Below are 19508 nucleotides of genomic sequence, written 5' to 3' on the forward strand. Positions count from 1 at the left end.
TTAAGCAAAAGCCTATTAAACATCAAATTAGGTTATGATTTTACACATTAAGAAACAAAACATCATGTTATACAACAAATTTGACAGAAAAAGTAGTTCAATACGCAGTAATGTTATGTAGTAATTACTGTATTTACGAATTTATCACAATGTATTGAAAACATTGACTACAAAAATGCCTTGGATAATCCAGAACGTTGGATAAGTGAGTGTTGGATAGGTGAGAATCTACTGTATTAGCATAGCACAATATCAGCATTATCTATTACTATATTTTACTATACTGCAATATTATTTGCAATGTTACATGTAATATGTAATATACAATAGTGTAATATTATATTGTACTAGCTGTGCCCGGCCACGCGTTGCTGTGGCGAAGTCTGGTGGTCTGGGAAATAAAGTATTGAGGAATTGGTGGTAGTTAAGGTCAAGGGTAAACATTTCCCCCTGACTCTGGGGGTTGGTGCTCATCTCCATTTCTAAGCCGAAGAGCCGGCGAGCAGTACCTATTGATGCACTCACATGTTTTTGAACTTCTGGGTTGGCAGAAGCTGGGGCTAACAGTGGGGGCTCTCTCCGCTCCTCCCAATTCAAACCTTTCGGTCCAGAAGTTCAGCAGCTCAGCGCTTTAACACGCTGCGCCATCAGGGGATATTATTTCCTAAAAGTTGTGAATATACAATATTTCTGATTTTTTTTTGTCTGTTGGAGGCAAGTATGAATGCTGCAGTTAGGAAAAATGATTAGGATGTAATGGCCTTGCTGGATTACATGAGGCCCCTTCTTCACAGCTGTATAAAATGCACACTGAAGTGGATTATATGGTAGTGTGGAGTCAAGATAATCCAGTGCAAAGCAGATAACATAAAATTATAAATGGGTTATATAGCTGTGTGGAAGGGCCTTGAGTCTACACTGCCATATAATCCAGTGCAAATTAGATAATCTGTGGAAGAGGCCTAAGTGAGGCCTAAGTCTGCCTGTCCCCTCGGCTGAGTCAGTTGCTAGGAGACCAAGTGGGCAGAGATTAGCCTTCTAACTGGCAGCAATTGGATAAAAATAATTATTCCTTTCCCTCTAATTAGGACTTTATTTTTCTTTTCTTTTTCTTGTATCAACCTAGAGGCGTGGATGATAGGTTGTGTTGTCAAATTTTGAGGTTGGGGGCCCTGTAGTTTTGTTGTTTTGTCGGTCGCCGTGATGCCAGACTAGCTGTGCCCGGCCACACGTTGCTGTGGTGTTGTCTGGTGGTGTTGGTGAGAAATTGTTGAGGTAGTGGTGGTATTGAATGTCTGTTGTATGGTTGTCTTTATGTTGAGTATGCATTTGGTTGTTTGTGTACTGTGAAAGTGGTGAGGATAGAGGTGGTCTATGTCCCTGTGTAGTATTGTATAGTATTTATACGTTGTGCATGTGTTGTGAATGCTTGTATTGTGTCCTGCTGCATAGTAGAAAGGGTTGGGCTGGATGGCCCTTAGGGGTCTCTCCAAATTCTTGTGCCTGTCCCCTGGGCTGAATAGGTTGCTAGGAGACCAAGTGGGTGGAACTTAGCCTTGTAACTGGCAGCAATTGGATAAAAACAATTATTCCTCTCCCTCTAATTAGGACTTTATTTTTCTTTTCTTTTTGTTGTATCAACCTAGAGGCGTGGATGATGGGTTGTGTTGTCAAATTTCGAGGTTGGGGGGCCTGTAGTTTTGTTGTTTTGTCCGCTGCCCTGATGCCATCACTCTTTTATATATATAGACTACATTATAATATACATATATACTATAATCTATTATTAACATAGCATAGTATCAGCATTATCCATCTATTACTATTTTGTACAAGGAGCCTTCGGTGGCCTAGTGGATTTGAATCCCAACCGGGGAGAGCGCGGATGAGCTCCCTCTATCAGCTCCAGCTCCATGCAGGGACATGAGAGAAGCTTCCCACAAGGATGGTAAAAATATCAAAACATCCGGGCAACGTCCCCTGGGCAACGCCCTTGCGGACGGAATATAATACTAGCTGTGCCCGGCCATGCGCTGTGGCGAAGTCTGGTGGTATGGGAAATAAAGTATTGAGGAATTGGTGGTAGTTAAGGTAAAGGGTAAAGGTTTTTCCCTGAGTCCAGTCATGTCCGACTCTGGGGGTTGGTACTCATTTCCATTTCTAAGCTGAAGAGCCAGCGTTGTCCATAGACTCCTCCAAGGTCATGTGGGATGAGTGCATGGAGCAGCATTACCTTCCTGCCGGAGCAGTACCTATTGATGCACTCACATTTGCATGTTTTCGAACTTCTGGATTGGCAGAAGCTGGGGCTAACAGTGGGGGCTCTCTCTGCACCCCCAATTCAAACTTTCGGTCCAGAAGTGAGACTCTACTGTATATTGATAATCTTATATTATCTGCTTAGAACTGGATTATATGAGGCCCCTTCTACACAGCTGTATAAAATGCACACTGAAGTGGATTATATGGTAGTGTGGAGTCAAGATAATCCAGTGCAAAGCAGATAATATAAGATTATAAATGGGTTATATAGCTGTGTGGAAGGGCCTTGAGTCTACACTGCCATATAATCCAGTGCAAATTAGATAATCTGTGGAAGAGATCTAAGTGAGGCCTAAATCTGCCTGTCCCCTAACTGAACCCTGGCTGTGCTTGGCTGAATTGGTTGCTAGGAGACGAAGTGGGCAGAGATTAGCCCTCTAAACTGGCAGCAATTGGATAAAAACCCATTATTGCTCTCCCTCTAATTAGGACTTTATTTTTCTTTCTTTTTTTGTTGTTGTATCTTACTGGAGCCGTGGATGATGGGTTGTGTTGTCAAATTTCGAGGTTGGGCGGCCTGTAGTTTTGTTGTGTTGTGGGTTGCCCTGATGCCATCACTCTTTTATATATATAGATTTATTTACAAGCTTTGGGGCATGCATTTGCCCAAGGAAGAAATGCAAGCAAAGCCCTCCTAAAAACAACTTTGGCCTCTTTTTTCCTGCCCTTTCCCACCTCTTTTATTTATCCCTTTTCAAACTCTAAAAGTAGCCAGAAAAGGCTTTTTAAAACTTCCCTTCCTCTCCCAAAAAACCCACCCCATTTTTGTTTCCTTGGGAATAAAAAGAAATACACACCTTCTGTTCCTCTCCTTTCCCTCCTTCCCTCCCTATTAACTCAAACATTCTTGCAATAATAGTAATAAAAATAATAAATCCTGCAAATTTGCAAGAGTCTCTCTTTTTCTTCCCCTTGCACCCATGCAATCTTTTTCTTCTTCCTGGCTTGCAAAAGGCTCTCACTCACTCTTCTTTCGCTTTTGAAAACATTCTCTTCTTGTCTCTCTCTCTCTTAAAAAATAAGATCACTCCAGCCTGGGAGGAGAAGCGGAGAAGGGAGGTTTTGGAAAAGAAAACATACTGTAGTCTCCAGGCTCCACTGCCTGGCTTGACCTTGACCCGATTATAAGCCGGGGGAGGCTTTTTCAGCTCATAAATAAGGGCTGAAAAACTTGCCTTATCTTCGGTATATATACGGTAATATTTTGTCTTCCATCCTTGTATGATTCTTACCTTCCTTGTCTTTAATGGATGTTATTATTTTCTTCCCTTTCTAACGTGTGCTGCTTTGGCTAATAATTTGGAGTTTCTGTATTACTGTATTCAAATTATTCTCTATTTAAAAATATCAAATCTTTTTGAGTCCTTTCTAACTCATGTTTTGCTAGCTGTTTTCTCGTTGCTAATGCTTTTATATAGAATAATCAGCTGCACTTTCATCATACAGTCCAAATCGCCTTGCCGGCTCCTAGCACTTTACCCCACTCTGGTTCCACTATTCATGTTTGCACAAGTCAGCCCCTCCCACGTAATCCTCAACAGCCCCACTCCCCTGTCTAACTGATATGCTATGTGTTTTATCTTAAAGTTTTAAAATTGTTTGGTTCTTGCTATGTATTTATATTTTGTAACTCCTACTGTTTTTATGCATATGTCAACTGTTGATTTTAGGGCTTTGTCCCCACGTAAGCCGCCCCGAGTCCCCTTGGAGAGATGGAGGCCGGATATAAGAAATAAATTATTATTATTATTTGTAATCATCTTCCGTTTATAGCAGTAGCCAAGGCCTTGGCAGTTGAGCGATATCACCTTCATCTCATCCACCATTTCGCTTGCATTCTTTGTTGGTCCTTGTAAAGCATAACACCATATTGTGCCACACTCTGTCCCCCTAATGATGATGATGATGATGATGACCATTTTATTTTTGTATCCCGCCACCATCTCCCTGAAGGGACGCAGGACGGCTTACATGGGGACCAAACTCAATCAAAGTTCAAAATATAACACAATAAAAATACATATACCAACATCATAAAGAACATAATTAAATAGATAATTCATCCTACAACCACCAGTATTTAGCTGAGTGTAATGGCCGTTTCCGAGCTGGGGCAAGGGAAAGGCCTGTGCAATACAGCTGCGAGAGCAGGGCTGAAGGCAGAGTGCGAGAGGCCGATGAGAAGTTAAGGCTGGAAGGGCCAGTCAGATGAACACAGTACAAACCCAGGACAGGGACAATAGGAAAGTGCAAGTCGAGAATGAAGTTCTGGCTAGAGGGATCCAGTCATTTAGTGAACGGAATTAATCAAAGGCACATTGGAACAGCCATGTTTTTAGGTCTTTATAAAAAGTGGGCAGGGTGTGCGCTAGACCCAGGAATGTGTGGGCTGGGCAGGAGAGGGTTCAAAGGCCTTTCCGCACGGAAACCCCTTTTCTCTTCCTTCCTCCCTTCCTTCCCTTCCCCTTCTCCTTCCTTCCTTCCTTCCTTCATTCCTTCCTTCTCAGGCTGCCAGGTTCCTCCTCTCTCTCCTCTGCCTCCTCCTCCTCCTCCTCCTCTTCGGTCGGGTGTCGAGGGCCAGGAGCTTCCTTGAGGAAACAAGGCTGCAGTGGAGGGAGGGCAAGCTCATGCTTTTCTGCCGTGGATGCGCTGAGGAAGAAGTGCCCGGCTCCTCCTCCTTGTCAATCTCAGCGCATCCGCCGGTGGTGAAGCATGAGGACCTTTTTTTTTTTTTTTTGTAATTAATTTTTATTGGTTTATAAGTGTAGATACAGCGAAAGCGAGGAAAACAAAATTGGTGGGGATATTGCAAAGAGGTGGGGGGGGGAAGTAGGTGAAGAGACATAAGGAGAAAAACAAGATAAAGGGAGATAGAGAAAAAACACATAAAAATATATAGAAAAAAAAGAAAAGAAAATAATAATAATAATAATAATAATAATAATAATAATAATAATAATAATAATAAAAACTTCCCATTGTCCTCTTGAGGGTTTTTAGTTGGTTTTTAGTTCGTTTTTCTGTTCCAGTTGACTCTCTAGAAGTTTTCATCTTCATGCGTCAGATAAATTTATTGTAAATGTGTTTCCATTTTCTTGAATATAATCTCTGAAGCCTGTCCAGTCCGTCTTCTTTTTTCCGTCACTTAATTTCTGTGTTAAAATGTCCATTTGTATTAAGTCCAGCAATTTTATAATCCAATCATCTGTAGTGGGTATATTTTTTTGTTTCCAAACTTTAGCTAGGACTAGTCTTGCAGCAGTGCTCATTAGGAAAAACATTTTATCTTCATTTTCCTTCAATTTTTGACTTGTCATTCCTAATAAATACATTTCTGGCTTTAATGGGAACTTGACTTGAAGTATTTTTTGTGTTATCTGATGTATTTTTTTCCAATATCTATTAATATTCTTACACTTCCACCATTGGTGATAAAACGTTCCTATTTCTTTATCACATTTCCAGCATTTATTGGATATCCGTCTATTAAATTTGGCTATTTTGGCTGGAGTGTAATACCACCTGAATTGCATTTTATACCAATTCTCTCGTATCTCAATTGCTACAGTATATTTTAATTTTTTATTCCATATTTCTTCCCACTGATTTAAGTTTATATTGTGCCCTAGATCTTTAGCCCATTTAACTTGACAGTCTTTAATCTGCTCTTCTTCTGTTGTCCATTGCAATAGTATTTGGTATAATGTCTTAATAATTTTTTTATCCTTTTGCATAATTAGTTCCCAAGTTCCTATGTATTGGCTGAAACCTAATTTGGCGTCTTCTTTATAACGTTGCAATATTTGATAGTATTGAAACCATGTTATCTTTGGATATTCTTGTTTAATTTCTTCATGTGTCTTTATTGCTAATTCATCATTGTCTTTTCTTTTTAATATTTGTTGGTATGTAAGCCAATTTTCAGAGCCCAATTCTCTTTTATGTTTCGCTTCTGTGGGGGATATCCAGAGTGGGGTTTTACTATACAGTCTCAATTTATACTTTTCCCAAATCTTGATTAGTGCTGCCCTGATGAAGTGATTTCCAAAGTTTTTCTCTGTCTTTCTTTTATTATACCACACATAATCATGCCATCCCGAACGGAGATCATGTCCTTCTAATGATAACAATTTGGTGTTTTTTAGCGTAGTCCATTCCTTTACCCACACCAGATTGCAGGCTTCGTAGTATGATTTGATGGAATTTATGTGTTTTCAGACTGTTGTTTATTTACTGTCCTGAGATGAGAGAGTGATGAGTACGGAATGGCCTTATACCTTCAAAGCCTGGCTGCTTCCATGCCTGGGGGGGAGAATCGTTTGGTGGGAGGTGTTAGCTGGGTGTGATTGTTTCTTGGATGGAATTTGTGTGTTTTCAGACTCTTGTTGTTTATTTACTGTGCTGAGATGAGAGAGTGATGAGTACGGAATGGCCTTATACCTTCAAAGCCTGGCTGCTTCCATGCCTGGGGGGGAGAATCGTTTGGTGGGAGGTGTTAGCTGGGTGTGGTTGTTTCTTGGATGGAATTTGTGTGTTTTCAGACTCTTGTTGTTTATTTACTGTGCTGAGATGAGAGAGTGATGAGTACGGAATGGCCTTATACCTTCAAAGCCTGGCTGCTTCCATGCCTGGGGGGGAGAATCGTTTGGTGGGAGGTGTTAGCTGGGTGTGGTTGTTTCTTGGATGGAATTTGTGTGTTTTCAGATTGTTGTTGTTTATTTACTGTGCTGAGATGAGAGAGTGATGAGTACGGAATGGCCTTGTACCTTCAAAGCCTGGCTGCTTCCATGCCTGGAGGGGAGAATCGTTTGGTGGGAGGTGTTAGCTGGGTGTGGTTGTTTCTTGGATGGAATTTGTGTGTTTTCAGACTGTTGTTGTTTATTTACTGTGCTGAGATGAGAGAGTGATGAGTATGGAATGGCCTTGTACCTTCAAAGCCTGGCTGCTTCCATGCCTGGGGGGAGAATCGTTTGGTGGGAGGTGTTAGCTGGGTGTGGTTGTTTCTTGGATGGAATTTATGTGTTTTCAGACTGTTGTTTATTTACTGTCCTGAGATGAGAGAGTGATGAGTACGGAATGGCCTTATACCTTCAAAGCCTGGCTGCTTCCATGCCTGGGGGGGAGAATCGTTTGGTGGGAGGTGTTAGCTGGGTGTGATTGTTTCTTGGATGGAATTTGTGTGTTTTCAGACTGTTGTTGTTTATTTACTGTGCTGAGATGAGAGAGTGATGAGTACGGAATGGCCTTGTACCTTCAAAGCCTGGCTGCTTCCATGCCTGGGGGGGAGAATCGTTTGGTGGGAGGTGTTAGCTGGGTGTGGTTGTTTCTTGGATGGAATTTGTGTGTTTTCAGACTGTTGTTGTTTATTTACTGTGCTGAGATGAGAGAGTGATGAGTACGGAATGGCCTTGTACCTTCAAAGCCTGGCTGCTTCCATGCCTGGGGGGGGGAGAATCGTTTGGTGGGAGGTGTTAGCTGGGTGTGATTGTTTCTTGGATGGAATTTGTGTGTTTTCAGACTGTTGTTGTTTATTTACTGTGCTGAGATGAGAGAGTGATGAGTACGGAATGGCCTTGTAGGTTCAAAGCGTGGGTGGTTTCCTGTGTGAAGGGGGGAATCCTTTGGTGGGAAGTGTTAGATGGCCCTGATTGTTTCCTGGATGGAATAGCTGTGTTTTTAGAGTGTTGATCTTTATTTACTGTCCTGAGATGATATTGTTGTGTATTATTGTACCACAGTAATTATTTCATATTACAGTAGATTCTCACTTATCCAACATTCGTTTATGTAATGTTCTGGATTATGCAATGGAGTCTGCCTTTTAATAGTCAATGTTTTTGGAGTGAGTGTTTTTAATGTATTGTGATATTTTGGTGGTAAATTTGTAAATACAGTAATTACTACATAGCATTACTGCGCATGGAACCACTTTTTGTGTCAAATTTGTTGTATAACATGATGTTTTGGTGTTTAATTTGTATAATGATTACCTAATTCGATTACCTAATTGGTTTTCCTGAATCCCTTCTTATTATCCAACATATTTACTTATGCAACGTTCTGCTGGCTTGTTTATGTTGGATAAGTGAGATTCTAGTGTATATTTATAATGTGATATTATTTGTTTAGAAGTGGATTATATGAGGCGCGTTCTGTTATAATAATAATTATTATTATAGTCTTGAATGATTATCATTGTGATAAAAATAATAACTTACTATTTATTATTAGTTATTATATTGTTGAATGATTATCAATGTTATAATAATAATTATTAATTTGTGAATGATTATCACTATAATAATAATAATTTTCTATTATTACGATTTGTTAATACATTGTTGAATGATTGTCAGTGTTATAATAAGAACTGACTATTATTATGAATTATTATGTTCTCGAATGATTATCAGTATTATAAGAATAATAAATTAGTATTATTATTGGTGATGATTACATTCTTAACTGATGACCAGTTATTATTATATTAATAATTATTACAGGGAAGGGAAAGGTGAGGGCGATAGGGTTTGAGAGGGGAAAAAGGGGGCTTCTGAGGCATTGGAGGGGTTCTAATTTGTAGGTGAGAACAACAACAACAACAATAACAACAACAACAGAAAAGGGGGAGGCTCAGCCTGGGCCAACGGGGGCCTTTCCTTGACTTGTTTTGGGCGCCAACTTCCACCCTTCCTGGCCTGAGGCTCTTAATAATAATAATAATAAAACTTTATTTATAACCCGCCACCATCTCCCCAATGGGGACTCGGGGCGGCTTACATGGGGCCATGCCCAGACACGATACAATATAACAAAATAAAACAATATATCATAACACAATATAATAGTACAAAAATAATCATATACATTACAACGCAAATCAGAGCAGACAGGGCGGGCCACATGAACATTTAATTAAAAACTCGGGAGAGAGAGGCATATAAATAAAGAGAACAGGGGTATAAGACGGAACAGTCCAAACAGTCCAAAGGATAGAATCCCAGGGGAGTAATCAAGAGGTATATAACATTTACTCCCCGAAGGCACATCGAAAAAGCCACGTTTTTAGATCTTTCTTAAAAGCCAATAAGGTGGGGGCTTGCCTGATCTCAGAGGGCAATGAATTCCACAGTCGGGGGGCCACAGCAGAAAAGGCCCTCTCTCTCGTTCCCACTAGACGGGCCTGGGATAGAGGCAGTGGCGAAAGAAGGGCCTCCCCGGATGAGCGGAGGGATCGAACAGGTTTATAATAGGAGATACGGTCACGAAGGTAGGTGGGTCCCAAACCGTTTAGGGCCTTATAAATGATGGTATTCACCTTGAATTGGGACCGGAAGGTGAACGGCAGCCAGTGGAGCTCCTTAAACAGGGGAGTAGATCTCTCCCTGTAGCTCGCCCCTGTAATTAATCTGGCCGCCGAGCGCTGAACCAATTGTAGTTTCCGGGCCGTCTTCAAGGGAAGCCCCACGTAGAGCGCATTACAGTAGTCCAGTCTAGAGGTAACTAAGGCATGCACCACCGTGGTCAAGTCAGACTTCACGAGGTATGGTCGCAGTTGGCGCACAAGTTTGAGTTGTGCGAAGGCCCTCCCGGCCACCGCCGACACCTGAGCCTCAAGCGTCAACGCTGAGTCCAGGAGGACCCCCAAACTGTGGACCTGTGATTTCAGGGGGAGTGCAACCCCGTCCAGCACAGGTTGCCACCCAATACCCCGATCCGACGCGCGACTGACCAGGAGGGCCTCTGTCTTGTCAGGATTGATCCTCAGCTTGTTCCTCCTCATCCAGTCCGCCACAGCGGCCAGGCACTGGTTCAGCACCCGAGGGGCTTCCTTGGAGTCTTGACTCCCCCCCCCCCCCCGTCAGCCGTTTAACCGGGTGAGGGGGAAAAGGAAGGGTCCTGAGGCCGGGAAGGGCGGGGGTTGGCGCCCCAAACCACTCGAGGGGAGGTCCAGGCCTGCTCGAGGGCCATGCCCCCCTCTTCCCCGCTCACCTTGAAGAGCTTGAAGACCTCCGAGAAGAACCGAGAAGGGAGGAGGAGGAGGAGAGCGGGTGAGGCGGGGGCTCCGCGGGGCCTTCCTCGCGCTGAGGGGAGGGGAGGGGAGGGGAGAGGGCCGGGAGGAGGGGGCCTGGACGACGACCGACCGGGGCCCTCCATGGGCCCTGAGGGGGGGGGAGAGGGCGGAGAGCGACGTGAGGCCCGCCCCTCCCAGCGCGGCCTCCTCCATCCCGCGCCCACCAAGGAATCGGCCTTCCTTCCTGCCTTCCTTCCTTCAGCTCTGAGGCGAGGTGTGTGCGCGCGCGCGGGAAGGGACGAGGGGGGTGCGCGCAGGCGCACATCGCCTGTTGCAGTTTTTGGCCGTTTGTGCCCCGTGATTGTGTTTGTCTTATAAATGTGTTGTATCTTACTGGAGCCGTGGATGATGGGTTGTGTGGTCAAATTTGGAGGTTGGGGGACCTGTAGATTTGCTGTTTTGTGCATCGCCGTGATGCCATCACTCTTTTATATATATAGATTATGCATTATTATTTTATTATTATACTGTTATAATAGAATAATACTATTATAATATTATTTCATAATAATATAATATCCAAAGTCCTTATTTGATGCTTAGACCATAGGTCTTTCACATGCAAGACAGACAAACAAATACATGAAAGCCAGATGATTAAATACAATATAAAACATGCCATTAAAACCCTATATAAATCATTAAAACATTAAAATGTTGCTAATATCAATGTCAGGATATGCCCTTCAAATACTACATCGTTCATGAATTAGCAGCAACAGGATTAAAAACAAGATCAAACCAAGTCAGTACAGCATGATTAAAACTTCAGCAGGGAACACCTTGGATATAAACAACCGCTGTGAGTTCAAAGCATCCCCAGCACCGTCCGTCCGTCCGTCGAGGGCAAGGCCAGAGGGGAGTCTGTGTTGCCAGGGCCAAAAGGGCCACAGAAGGTAGGCAGGCAAGCCTTTCCTAGAAGATCGGGACTAGATTAGAACAGTCTCGTAATACAGTAGAGGCTCGCTTATCCAAGCTAAACGGGCCGGCAGAAGCTTGGGTCCGCGAATATCTTGGAGAATAAGGAGGGATTAAGGAAAAGCCTATTAAACATCAAATGAGGTTAGGATTTTACCAATTAAGCACCAAAACTTCATGTTATACAACAAATTGGACAGAAAAAGTAGCTCAATACACAGTAATGTTATGTTGTAATTTACGAATTTAGCACCAAAATATCACGATATATTGAAAACACTGACTACAAAAATGGCTTGGATTATCCAGAGGCTTGGATAAGCGAGGCTTGGATTAGTGAGACTCTACTGTAATAATAAGCTGGCCTGGCCACTTCCCTCCCGGGCTGGCTTCACAGGCCTCGCTCTGCCCACGGAAGCCCCGCCTTGCCGCCCGTCAATCCAAGGAGGGGGGAGCGGCAGGCAGCCAATGGGGGTCCTCCGGTGGGCGGGGCGTCCCGGGCTCAGCCAATGGGAGTGGGCAGGCTGCGGGGAAGGAGGAAGACGAGGAGGAAGATGGCGGCGCCTGGCCTGGCCTGAGGCCTGGTCTGTGTCTTTGAGGCGGGAAGGAGGGCGGCGGAGGGAAGAGAACGGAGAGGCCGAGAGAGAGAGAGAGGTCTGTGGGGAGAGGGAGGGAGGGAGGGGGGCTCGCCTGGGGGTGGAAAGGGCTCGGGCTGTGAGGGGAGTGTGGGCCAGGCCCGTCCTCGGCTGGCGGAGGGAGGGAGGCCTACAACTCCCAGGATGCCCTCCTCCCCAGACGGGTCTCCACGGGGCGCCTCACGGGCCTGAAGGCCTGCTCCAGTGGTTTCTCTTCATCTGTTTATCCCGTTGTGTTTACATTGTCCATCTGCTCTGTTGTTTATGGGATTTTAAGACCCCTGCCGTGTCTTCTGTTGGTCAAGGGGCTTCTCTGGGCCAAGTCTGGTCCCAGTCCATTGTCCATGGGGGTCACAGTTTCTCTGAATGTGGGTGGACTATAACTCCCAGAACCAAGGCCCATTCCCAGTGACCCCTGCCGTGTCTTCTGTTGGTCAAGGGGCTTCTCTGGGCCAAGTCTGGTCCCAGTCCATTGTCCATGGGGGTCACAATTTCTCTGAATGTGGGTGGACTATAACTCCCAGAACCAAGGCCCATTCCCAGTGACCCCTGCCGTGTCTTCTGTTGGTCAAGGGGCTTCTCTGGGCCAAGTCTGGTCCCAGTCCATTGTCCATGGGGGTCACAGTTTCTCTGAATGTGGGTGGACTATAACTCCCAGAACCAAGGCCCATTCCCAGTGACCCCTGCAGTGTCTTCTGTTGGTCAAGGAGCTTCTCTGGGCCAAGTCTGGTCCCAGTCCATTGTCCATGGGGGTCACAGTTTCTCTGAATGTGGGTGGACTATAACTCCCAGAACCAAGGCCCATTCCCAGTGACCCCTGCAGTGTCTTCTGTTGGTCAAGGGGCTTCTCTGGGCCAAGTCTGGTCCCAGTCCATTGTCCATGGGGGTCACAGTTTCTCTGAATGTGGGTGGACTATAACTCCCAGAACCAAGGCCCATTCCCAGTGACCCCTGCCGTGTCTTCTGTTGGTCAAGGGGCTTCTCTGGGCCAAGTCTGGTCCCAGTCCATTGTCCATGGGGGTCACAATTTCTCTGAATGTGGGTGGACTATAACTCCCAGAACCAAGGCCCATTCCCAGTGACCCCTGCCGTGTCTTCTGTTGGTCAAGGAGCTTCTCTGGGCCAAGTCTGGTCCCAGTCCATTGTCCATGGGGGTCACAGTTTCTCTGAATGTGGGTGGACTATAACTCCCAGAACCAAGGCCCATTCCCAGTGACCCCTGCAGTGTCTTCTGTTGGTCAAGGGGCTTCTCTGGGCCAAGTCTGGTCCCAGTCCATTGTCCATGGGGGTCACAATTTCTCTGAATGTGGGTGGACTATAACTCCCAGAACCAAGGCCCATTCCCAGTGACCCCTGCCGTGTCTTCTGTTGGTCAAGGGGCTTCTCTGGGCCAAGTCTGGTCCCAGTCCATTGTCCATGGGGGTCACAATTTCTCTGAATGTGGGTGGACTATAACTCCCAGAACCAAGGCCCATTCCCAGTGACCCCTGCCGTGTCTTCTGTTGGTCAAGGGGCTTCTCTGGGCCAAGTCTGGTCCCAGTCCATTGTCCATGGGGGTCACAATTTCTCTGAATGTGGGTGGACTATAACTCCCAGAACCAAGGCCCATTCCCAGTGACCCCTGCCGTGTCTTCTGTTGGTCAAGGGGCTTCTCTGGGCCAAGTCTGGTCCCAGTCCATTGTCCATGGGGGTCACAATTTCTCTGAATGTGGGTGAACTATAACTCCCAGAACCAAGGCCCATTCCCAGTGACCCCTGCCATGTCTTCTGTTGGTCAAGGGGCTTCTCTGGGCCAAGTCTGGTCCCAGTCCATTGTCCATGGGGGTCACAGTTTCTCTGAATGTGGGTGGACTATAACTCCCAGAACCAAGGCCCATTCCCAGTCACCCTTGCCGTGTCTTCTGTTGGTCAAGGGGCTTCTCTGGGCCAAGTCAGGTCCCAGTCCATTGTCCATGGGGGTCACAGCTTCTCTGAATGTGGGTGAACTATAACTCCCAGAACCAAGGCCCATTCCCAGTGACCCCTGCCGTGTCTTCTGTTGGTCAAGGGGCTTCTCTGGGCCAAGTCTGGTCCCAGTCCATTGTCCATGGGGGTCACAATTTCTCTGAATGTGGGTGGACTATAACTCCCAGAACCAAGGCCCATTCCCAGTGACCCCTGCCGTGTCTTCTGTTGGTCAAGGGGCTTCTCTGGGCCAAGTCTGGTCCCAGTCCATTGTCCATGGGGGTCACAATTTCTCTGAATGTGGGTGAACTATAACTCCCAGAACCAAGGCCCATTCCCAGTGACCCCTGCCATGTCTTCTGTTGGTCAAGGGGCTTCTCTGGGCCAAGTCTGGTCCCAGTCCATTGTCCATGGGGGTCACAGTTTCTCTGAATGTGGGTGGACTATAACTCCCAGAACCAAGGCCCATTCCCAGTCACCCTTGCCGTGTCTTCTGTTGGTCAAGGGGCTTCTCTGGGCCAAGTCAGGTCCCAGTCCATTGTCCATGGGGGTCACAGCTTCTCTGAATGTGGGTGAACTATAACTCCCAGAACCAAGGCCCATTCCCAGTGACCCCTGCCGTGTCTTCTGTTGGTCAAGGGGCTTCTCTGGGCCAAGTCTGGTCCCAGTCCATTGTCCATGGGGGTCACAATTTCTCTGAATGTGGGTGGACTATAACTCCCAGAACCAAGGCCCATTCCCAGTGACCCCTGCCGTGTCTTCTGTTGGTCAAGGGGCTTCTCTGGGCCAAGTCTGGTCCCAGTCCATTGTCCATGGGGGTCACAATTTCTCTGAATGTGGGTGAACTATAACTCCCAGAACCAAGGCCCATTCCCAGTGACCCCTGCCGTGTCTTCTGTTGGTCAAGGGGCTTCTCTGGGCCAAGTCTGGTCCCAGTCCATTATCCATGGGGGTCACAATTTCTCTGAATGTGGGTGGACTATAACTCCCAGAACCAAGGCCCATTCCCAGTCACCCTTGCCGTGTCTTCTGTTGGTCAAGGGGCTTCTCTGGGCCAAGTCTGGTCCCAGTCCATTGTCCATGGGGGTCACAATTTCTCTGAATGTGGGTGGACTATAACTCCCAGAACCAAGGCCCATTCCCAGTGACCCTTGCCGTGTCTTCTGTTGGTCAAGGGGCTTCTCTGGGCCAAGTCAGGTCCCAGTCCATTGTCCATGGGGGTCACAGCTTCTCTGAATGTGGGTGAACTATAACTCCCAGAACCAAGGCCCATTCCCAGTGACCCCTGCCGTGTCTTCTGTTGGTCAAGGGGCTTCTCTGGGCCAAGTCTGGTCCCAGTCCATTGTCCATGGGGGTCACAATTTCTCTGAATGTGGGTGGACTATAACTCCCAGAACCAAGGCCCATTCCCAGTGACCCCTGCCGTGTCTTCTGTTGGTCAAGGGGCTTCTCTGGGCCAAGTCTGGTCCCAGTCCATTGTCCATGGGGGTCACAATTTCTCTGAATGTGGGTGAACTATAACTCCCAGAACCAAGGCCCATTCCCAGTGACCCCTGCCGTGTCTTCTGTTGGTCAAGGGGCTTCTCTGGGCCAAGTCTGGTCCCAGTCCATTGTCCATGGGGGTCACAATTTCTCTGAATGTGGGTGGACTATAACTCCCAGAACCAAGGCCCATTCCCAGTCACCCTTGCCGTGTCTTCTGTTGGTCAAGGGGCTTCTCTGGGCCAAGTCTGGTCCCAGTCCATTGTCCATGGGGGTCACAATTTCTCTGAATGTGGGTGAACTATAACTCCCAGAACCAAGGCCCATTCCCAGTGACCCCTGCCGTGTCTTCTGTTGGTCAAGGGGCTTCTCTGGGCCAAGTCTGGTCCCAGTCCATTGTCCATGGGGGTCACAGTTTCTCTGAATGTGGGTGGACTATAACTCCCAGAACCAAGGCCGATTCCCAGTGACCCCTGCAGTGTCTTCTGTTGGTCAAGGGGCTTCTCTGGTCCAAGTCAGGTCCCAGTCCATTGTCCATGGGGGTCACAGTTTCTCTGAATGTGGGTGGACTATAACTCCCAGAACCAAGGCCCATTCCCAGTGACCCCTGCCGTGTCTTCTGTTGGTCAAGGGGCTTCTCTGGGCCAAGTCTGGTCCCAGTCCATTGTCCATGGGGGTCACAGTTTCTCTGAATGTGGGTGAACTATAACTCCCAGAACCAAGGCCCATTCCCAGTGACCCCTGCAGTGTCTTCTGTTGGTCAAGGGGCTTCTCTGGGCCAAGTCTGGTCCCAGTCCATTGTCCATGGGGGTCACAGCTTCTCTGAATGTGGGTGAACTATAACTCCCAGAACCAAGGCCCATTCCTAGTGACCCCTGCCGTATCTTCTGTTGGTCAAGGGGCTTCTCTGGGTCAAGTCTGGTCCCAGTCCATTGTCCATGGGGGTCACAGCTTCTCTGAATGTGGGTGAACTATAACTCCCAGAACCAAGGCCCATTCCCAGTGACCCCTGCCGTGTCTTCTGTTGGTCAAGGGGCTTCTCTGGGCCAAGTCTGGTCCCAGTCCATTGTCCATGGGGGTCACAGTTTCTCTGAATGTGGGTGGACTATAACTCCCAGAACCAAGGCCCATTCCCAGTGACCCCTGCCGTGTCTTCTGTTGGTCAAGGGGCTTCTCTGGGCCAAGTCTGGTCCCAGTCCATTGTCCATGGGGGTCACAGTTTCTCTGAATGTGGGTGGACTATAACTCCCAGAACCAAGGCCCATTCCCAGTGACCCCTGCCGTGTCTTCTGTTGGTCAAGGGGCTTCTCTGGGCCAAGTCTGGTCCCAGTCCATTGTCCATGGGGGTCACAGTTTCTCTGAATGTGGGTGGACTATAACTCCCAAAACCAAGGCCCATTCCCCTAAGAGGACGGAGAGGCCGAGAGAGAGAGAGAGAGAGAGAGAGAGAGAGAGAGAGAGAGAGAGAGGTCTGTGGGGAGAGGGAGGCTCCCCTGAGGGCCCGGTCTGCCTCGGGAGGGGAGGAAATGGAGGCCGCGGAGGGCGAGTGTGAGGCCTGATCCGTCCCCGGCTGCCTTCGGGGCTCTCAGGGGAGGGAGGGAGGGGGGAATCATAGAGTCATAGAAGAGTAGAGTTGGAAGAGACCTCACGGGCCATCCAGTCCAACCCCATTCGGCCAAGAAGCAGGAAATCGCATTCAAAGCACCCCCGACAGATGGCCATCCAGCCTCTGCTTCAAAGCCTCCAAGGAAGGAGGGAGCCTCCACCACGGCCCGGGGCAGAGAGAGAGTTCCACTGCCGAACAGCCCTTCTCACAGGGAGGAAGTTCTTCCTGAGGTTCAGGTGGAATCTCCTTTGCTGTAGTTTGACGCCATTGTTCTGTGTCCTAGTCTGCAGGGCAGCAGAAAACAAGCTCCTTCCCTCCTCCCTGTGACTTCCCCTCACAGATTTGTACATGGCTACATTTAACTAGTTTCCTTGCCAGAAGGTCGTGGGGGACTTTGTCGAAGGCCTTACTGAAATCCAGGTACGCTACATCCACGGCATTCCCTGTATCGACCCAACTCGTAACTCTATCGAAAAAAGAGATCAGATGAGTCTGGCATGATTATTTTTTGGTAAATCCGTGTTGACTATTAGCAATGACCGCATTTGTTTCTAAGTGTTCGCAAACCACTTCCTTGATGATCTTTTCCAGAATCTTGCCTGGTATCGATGTGAGGCTGACCGGACGGTAATTGTTTGGGTCGTTCTTTTTTCCCTTCTTGAAGATAAATAGGGACCACATTCGCCCTCCTCCAATCTGCTGGGACTTCTCCCGTTCTCCAAGAACTCTCGAAGATAATTGCCAGTGGTTCTGAAATAACTTCCGCTAATTCCTTCAATACTCTTGGATGTAGCTGATCTGGCCCTGGGGACTTGAATTCGTTTAGAGTGGCCAAGTGTTCCTGGACAACTTGTTTCCCTATTTGGGGTTGGATTTCCCCCAATCCTTCGTCCATTCCATGTTGCTGAGGTTGAAGATGGCTTTCTTTTTGTGAGAAGACCGAGGCAAAGAAGGCATTAAGCAGTTCTGCCTTTTCCCTGTCCCCTGTCGCCATCACCCCATCTTCTCCTTGCAGAGGCCCTATCGCCTCCTTTTTCTTCCTTTTTCTACCAACGTAAGCAAAAAAGCCTTTTTTGTTGTTTTTTATGTCCCTGGCAACTCCCAGGATGCCCTCCTCCCAAGACGGGTCTCCACAGGACGCCTCTCGGGCTTGAAGGTCTGCTCCAGTTGTGTCCCTTCATCTGTCTGTCCTGTTGTGTTTCTATGATCCATCTGCTCTGTTGTTTATGTGATGTTAATACCTTGTCAGCCGCTTTGGTCCCCTGAGGGAGAAGAGAGGGATATAAATAGAGATCTATTATTATTATTATTATTACTATTATTATTATTATTATTAAACCAGGCCTGTGTGCACAGCTGCCCATGTTGGGCCTGTCTGCCAACCCTGGTCCAGACCTGACCTCAGCTGGGTTCACTCCTTGATGACAACTTATATCTTCCCCTCCAGCCCCTCCAGGAGGCCGAGCCAGTCACAGGGGTTCCGTGTGCCAAGTGAGGTCCAGGTCCATCATCGGTGGAGGTCGCAGTTTCCGTGGTTGTGGGTGAACTACAACTCCCTGGAAGGAAGAACATTCCCTCCCACACCCCTGCAGTAATCACATTCCAGCATATCAGGTCTGTGTGCCAAGTTGGGCCCAGATCCATCCGTGTTTGGGTTCACAGTGCTCTCTAGATGGAGGTGAACTATAACTCCCCCAAATCAAGGTGAATTTTCCTCAAAGACCTCCAGTAGTTTTTGTTGGACATGGGGGCTCTGCGTGCCAAGTGAGTCCCGGGTCCACCATTGGTGGAGGTGAGTGCAGTTCTTAGATTGCAAGTGAACTATACATCCCGGTCCCTACAACTCCTATAAATCATGGTGAATTCTCCCCAGACCCCGCTCTCTAGTATGTTCAGTTGTGGACGGGCTCCTCTGTTTGCTGTGTGCCATAGAAAAGGATAGAACATAGAAGGGAATTGGCATGACCCCGCCCACTGTTTCTCCCTTAACCCTTTCCTATGGCACCTGTGATGATTCTGCATGTTTCGTTCAGTGCTATATCCACCTGCTTCGCATGGGCAGACTTGTTCCAGACAGGACAGGCTCACTCAGCAGTTGAGTAAGACAAGGCCAGTGCCTGGTCTTTTGTGTCAATGTTGAACATGAATGGAATATGCATGCTCCCCCGAGGGAGGCTGTTCTTCTGTTTTCGCCATCTGCTTCTCTGAACCTGGAATTCAAGATTTCCCCTTGACATAAAGTCCAGTTGAGTCTTTAATTTTTAATTTGGTCCATATTCTTATATCTGATTTGGGGATTAGTACAGTTGTGGATTCTTTCCAAGATTCTGGAATTTCACCTTTTTCCAAGACTTTATTCATTACTGATACAAATATCAGTGTTAGTTCTTCCTTACATGTTTTGTAATAAAGTGGCAAAAGACCCTCTGGACCAAGCCCAATCAGACAAAGTTCAAAATATAACTATATATAACACACACATACATACACCAACATATTAAAAACATACTTAAAAGCATAATTCATC

General features: G+C 47.0%; 2 protein-coding genes across 7 annotated transcripts in view; one reads left to right on the forward strand and one right to left on the reverse strand.

The window, feature by feature from the left end:
- The window catches only part of LOC134294625 (zinc finger protein 135-like), a 93462-nt gene that overhangs the window by 53294 nt on the left and 20660 nt on the right, over positions 1–19508 (reverse strand). The gene's annotated exons all lie outside the window — the stretch shown is intronic.
- The window catches only part of LOC103282835 (zinc finger protein 658B-like), a 71915-nt gene continuing 62915 nt past the window's right edge, over positions 10509–19508 (forward strand). For 2 of the 5 annotated variants that reach the window (XM_062966197.1, XM_062966198.1), the window contains exon 1: positions 18144–18595. The gene's annotated coding sequence lies outside the window, so the exon portion shown is untranslated. The other 3 variants (XM_062966199.1, XM_062966201.1, XM_062966200.1) reach the window with 3 other exon arrangements.

Source organism: Anolis carolinensis, unplaced genomic scaffold, assembly GCF_035594765.1.
Source record: "Anolis carolinensis isolate JA03-04 unplaced genomic scaffold, rAnoCar3.1.pri scaffold_18, whole genome shotgun sequence".
NCBI lineage: Eukaryota > Metazoa > Chordata > Lepidosauria > Squamata > Dactyloidae > Anolis > Anolis carolinensis.